Raw genomic sequence first — 5,824 nt, forward strand, 5'->3', positions numbered from 1 at the left:
TAACGCACGGTAGGCATGTAAGAAATGTTTCATAAATACGTTATAACCTTTCTAAGTCTGTGACCAACTACAGAGAGTCAACTACCCATTGTGTGTGTTAATAGAGAAGAATCCGACACCTCTAGATCTGTTGAGAATTCCAAAACTAAACCCAGTGTGTACGTCAGACATTCTGGGCATATACAAGACTTCAAACTGAGAAAATCAGCTACAGGAAAAGCCACAGAGCTGTTCTGCTTCCTCAACTTGCCCTCTTGCCAAGAGGTCCTCTTTGTTCTATACTGTGTTGCTGGGGATGGACAGCATCCCATCTCAAATGGATGCAAAAGCCAGTATTAAGCACAGCAGGCTCATCTCCCAGAGGGCTACTAGTTCACAATTTCCCAGAGGCAGGGAGTAATTAAATAAATTATGAGTTCTGGTTGAAAAGGCCTTCTCTTCTTCCTCCTGTGGTGCTATAGCAAACTCTTATCCTAGAAATGTCACAGGATGCCTCCCAAAGAAGTGTCGGTCCTTGAAAAGAGCATTCGGGAAAGTGTGGAGAAGCAAGTTCGGCCTGAGGCAAAATACAGGTAGGCCACTTTCATTCATTCACATAGACTAGGCAGATATTTAGTGAAAAATTACTATGAAATCTCTGCTGTCATGGAGTTTGGGGTCAGCAAGGGATAATAAGACATGTATGCAAATAGCTATAATAAGAGTAGAGTGTGATGAGCACATAAGAGAAAAACCAAGTGAGATGAGGGTGTAGCAGAGAGACAAATAACTTCTAGCTTGGTAGGGTCAGGAAGGGCTTCCTGGAAAAGGTGACCTTTGAGCTAGGCCTTGAAAGATGGGTAGAATTTCAACATATAGAGATGAGACAGGCAGAGAGAGGGCATCACAGGGAAGGGAAGAGAAACAACATGAAGAAAGACATGAAGAGAGGAAGGACCCATTGGGAAAATTACTGAGTAACCTCAACTTAGCTAGAATGTATGATATGAAAAGGGGAATAGTGGAATATAAGACTGGAAAGAGAAGCTAGAACCATACTGTAGTAGAGTGGAGATTTGAATGTATTCAAAATTTGAGATGTGTGTATGTGAGTGTGAATGTGTGTGTGTGTTATCAGTCCATGACTGTGATGTCATCAACATAGATAACTCCTACCATAGAAATTCCCTCTACCAATACAGACTAGCAACTGTTCTGCAACTTAAGAGTCTTCGAGAGTTGAGAGTTACCTGGAACAGTAAGAGGTTAAGTGACTTACCCAGGGTCACACAGTCAGTGTGTGTTAGAGGTGAGTCTTCGATCCCAGGCCCCACAATGCTTCTCATTCTAGATTATATTCATCAGAATGCCAATGGTGAAAGACTTGTTCTGAAAGGTATTCATACAGGAAAACCAGCTCTCTCAGCCCAGCCCCTATTGCGGTCCATTCCTCTTTTTTCCCCCATTTAAATGAACTTTTGGGTAAATTCCACATTAAACTGAAAAAGCAGAGAGCCAGCTTCTCTCTCAAGGATGATCAGGGAGCCACATTGTTGAGACCAGAAGAGACGGAACAAGGATCCAGCTTAAACAAGATACTGCTAGGGGTAGCTAGATGGTGCAGTGGATAAAGCACCGGCCCTGGATTCAGGAGGACCTGAGTTCAAATCCAGCCTCAGACACTTGGCACTTACTAGCTGTTTGACCCTGGGCAAGTCACTTAACCCTCATTACCCCGTGCCCCCCCACCAAATGTCCATAAAACAAGATGCTGCTAAGGATCATTAACACCAAATTGGTTTCAAGTACAAAGTTGTATAATCTCTCGGGGTGGGGGGGGCAGGGAGAGACAATGTGAGTGATTTTTGAAGAAAGTCTCAATCCCTATCTCTTGGGATGGTTAAGTCTAATCACAGTGGTAGCTAGGTGAATCAGTGAACAAAGCACTGGTCCTAGAACCAAGACCTTTTACTATTCATCAGTTTTGTGACCCTGGGCAAGTCACTTCACCTCTGGCTGCCTCAGTTTCCACAACTGTAAAAAATGGAGAGAAGAGCCAAGGAATTGTGAATGCATCCTCTAAGACACCCTAGAATTCTATAAACAACCGTCTCCGGCCCAATATCTTAAACTTCAGTTGCAGTGTCTTAATCACTGGCTCATTTTACTAATTGCATAGGAAGGTGTTTCATTCCCCTAAAGTTGATCTTGCAGAATGTTGACTAAGAGATGGAGCCTTAGAGTTGACTTAAAATGAGAGTTTGATTTCTGGTCCATTTGTGGGCTTTTTGTTTTTTTAGAAAAGGAATGATTGGCATCATCTTTGTTCCTCCTGAATCATGAAATGACAGACCTGGAAGTGATCCCAAAACACCACAGGATTAGATATCTAGAGTTAGAAGACATCTTGGAGGCCATCTCATTCAACCCCCCCTTATTTTACAAATGAGGAAACTGAGGCCCAGGGAGGGGAAGTCATTTGACCAATGTCACCCAGTAAATGGCAGAGCAAGGTCTGGAAGCCAGGTCCTCTGGCTCTATGGCCAGCATCTTTTCCATTTCTACCACACTGCTTTTCAATCAAGAACATCTAGTCCAAGCCAGGTCTAGGAACTGATGATGTACAACTTGTCAGACGAGATAGAAGAAGCAAAAGCCAGTGGAAAGGGCTCAAGGAAGGTAAAACCAGCTGAAATAGGAAAAGGACACACACAGTGAAAACAATGGAAAAGGAAGGAGGGAGGGACAGAGAGGGGAAGAGAGGAAGAAAAAGACAGAGAGAGATAGAGAGGAGAGGGGAAGAGGGGAGGGGAGGACAGGAGAGGACAGAAGAGGACAGGACAGGACAGGACAGGACAGGATAAGACAGGAAAGGAAAGGACAGGACAGGACAGAAGAGAAGAGGACAGGACAGGATGGGACAGAACAGAACAGGACAGGAGAGGACAAAAGAGGACAGAAGAGGACAGGAAAGGACAGGACAGGAAAGAACAGGACAAGACAGGACAGGACAGGACAGGAAAGGAAAGGACAGGAAAGGAGAAAAGAGGACAGAACAGGATAGGACAGGACAGAACAGGACAGGAGAGGACAGGACATGAGAGGACAGGAGAGAAAAGGACAAGACAGGAAAGGAGAGGACAGGAAAGGAAAGGATAGGACAGGAGAGGAGAGGACAGGAAAGGAAAGTATAGGACAGGAGAGGAAAGGGGAGGACAAGAGAGGACAGGACAGGAAAGGAGAGGACAGGAAAGCAGAGGAAAGGACAGGAGAGGACAGGACAGGAGAGGAGAGGACAGGAAAGGAAAGTATAGGACAGGAGAGGAAAGGGGAGGACAAGAGAGGACAGGACAGGAAAGGAGAGGACAGGAAAGCAGAGGAAAGGACAGGAGAGGACAGGACAGGAGAGGAGAGGACAGGAAAGCAGAGGAAAGGACAGGAGAGGACAGGACAGGAGAGGAGAGGACAGGAAAGGAAAGTATAGGACAGGAGAGGAAAGGGGAGGACAAGAGAGGACAGGACAGGAAAGGAGAGGACAGGAAAGCAGAGGAAAGGACAGGAGAGGACAGGACAGGACAGGAAAGGACAAGAGAGGACAGGACAGGACAGGACAGGAGAGAAGAAGACAGGACAGGAGAGGACAGGACAGAACAGGACAGGAGAGGACAAAAGAGGACAGAAGAGGACAGGACAGGAAAGAACAGGATAAGACAGGAAAGGAAAGGACAGGATAGGAGAGAAGAGGACAGGACAGGATAGGACAGGAAAGGAGAGGACAGGGGAGGACAAGAGAGGACAGGACAGGAGAGAAGAGGACAAGACAGGATAGGACAGGACAGGAGAGGACAGGGGAGGACAAGAGAGGACAGGACAGGAGAGAAAAGGAAAGGACAGGAAAGGAGAGGACAGGACAGGAAAGGAGAGGACAGGACAGGAAAGGGGAGGACAAGAGAGGACAGGAAAGCAGAGGAAAGGACAGGAGAGGACAGAACAGGACAGGAGAGGAGAGGACAGAACAGGAGAGGACAGGAGAGAAAAGGACAAGACAGGAAAGGAGAGGACAGGAAAGGAAAGTATAGGACAGGAGAGGAAAGGGGAGGACAAGAGAGGACAGGACAGGAAAGGAGAGGACAGAAAGCAGAGGAAAGGACAGGAGAGGACAGGACAGGACAGGACAGGACAGGAGAGAAGAAGACAGGACAGGATAGGACAGAACAGAACAGGACAGGAGAGGACAAAAGAGGACAGAAGAGGACAGGAAAGAACAGGATAAGACAGGAAAGGAAAGGACAGGACAGGACAGGAGAGAAGAGGACAGGACAGGATAGGACAGGACAGGACAGGAAAGGAGAGGACAGGGGAGGACAAGAGAGGACAGGACAGGAGAGAAGAGGACAAGACAGGATAGGACAGGAGAGGACAGGACGGGATAGAAGAGGACAGGACAGGAGAGAAAAGGAAAGGACAGGAAAGGAGAAAAGAGGACAGAACAGGATAGTACAGGACAGAACAGGACAGGAGAGGACAGGACAGGAAAGGAAAGGAGAGGACAGGAGAGGAAAGGGGAGGACAAGAGAGGACAGGACAGGAAAGGAGAGGACAGGAAAGCAGAGGAAAGGACAGGAGAGGACAGGACAGGACAGGACAGGACAGGACAGGAGCGAAAAGGACAAGACAGGAAAGGAAAGGGGAGGACAAGAGAGGACAGGACAGGAAAGGAGAGGACAGAAAGCAGAGGAAAGGACAGGACAGGACAGGACAGGACAGGACAGGAGAGGAGAGGAGAGGAGAGGAGAGGAGAGGAGAGGAGAGGAGAGGAGAGGAGAGGAGAGGAGAGGAGAGGAGAGGAGAGGAGAGGAGAGGAGAGGAGAGGAGAGGAGAGGAGAGGAGAGGAGAGGAGAGGAAAGGAGAGGCCAGAAAGGCAGAGGAGAGGAGAAGATAGGAGAGGACAGGAAAGGAGAGGAGAAGAGAAGGATAAATTGGGGGAAAGATGGTGATGTAAAAACTAAAGAGATGTGGACAAATTTTCCAACCTAACTTGAACAAGGCAAAGATTGCTGTAATTGGAATCAGAGGACCTGGGCTTGAATCCCAGTCCTGCAATGAACTCTTCAGACAGCCCTAGGCAAATCACTTAGCTTCTCTGGGCCTCAGTTTCTTCACTGGTCAAATAAGGGGGTTAGAGTAGTAAGGTCACTTGGAGCTCTCAAGTGGTGATCCAGTCTGTCTCGGGTAATTCCATTGGATCTGACATATAAGTGCCCACTACAAAAAAGCCTGGGGAAACAAGGGTGAAAGCCAGTGCCTTCCCTCCCCCCAAGGAGCTTCCATTCTACCAGGAGGAGATTGGGATCTCTGGTTTTTTAGACTGGAAGGCAGTTACCCAAGTGGATGTTCATTCAAGGTAGTATAATGGAGAAACACCTGCTTGGCCAGCTCAGAGAGTCTGCATATTTACAAGCTGGGGCTTCCTTGAGCTGAATGAAAACCTGGCAAGGGTCGGGAGAGGGGGGGAGAGGGATAAGCATTTCCTAAGGGCCTACTATGTGCCAGGCACTGTGCTAAGCAATTTACAAACATTATCTCATTGGATCCTTACAACAACCCTGGGAGGGAGGTACTGTTATGATCCTCATTTTGCAGCTGAGGAAACTGAGGCAAGTTGAGGTGGTGACTGGCCCAGGGTTACACAGCCAATAAGTGTATGAAGCTAGATTTGAACTCAGATCTTCCTGACTGTGGGCCTACCACTCTAACCATTGCATCACCTCATTACCATCGGTAGTAAAAGTAGCAAGAAAATCAGGGCCCCCCACTTGTCAAATGGAGTGTTATGGGCAGATTC

This window comes from Dromiciops gliroides, chromosome X, assembly GCF_019393635.1.
Source record: "Dromiciops gliroides isolate mDroGli1 chromosome X, mDroGli1.pri, whole genome shotgun sequence".
NCBI lineage: Eukaryota > Metazoa > Chordata > Mammalia > Microbiotheria > Microbiotheriidae > Dromiciops > Dromiciops gliroides.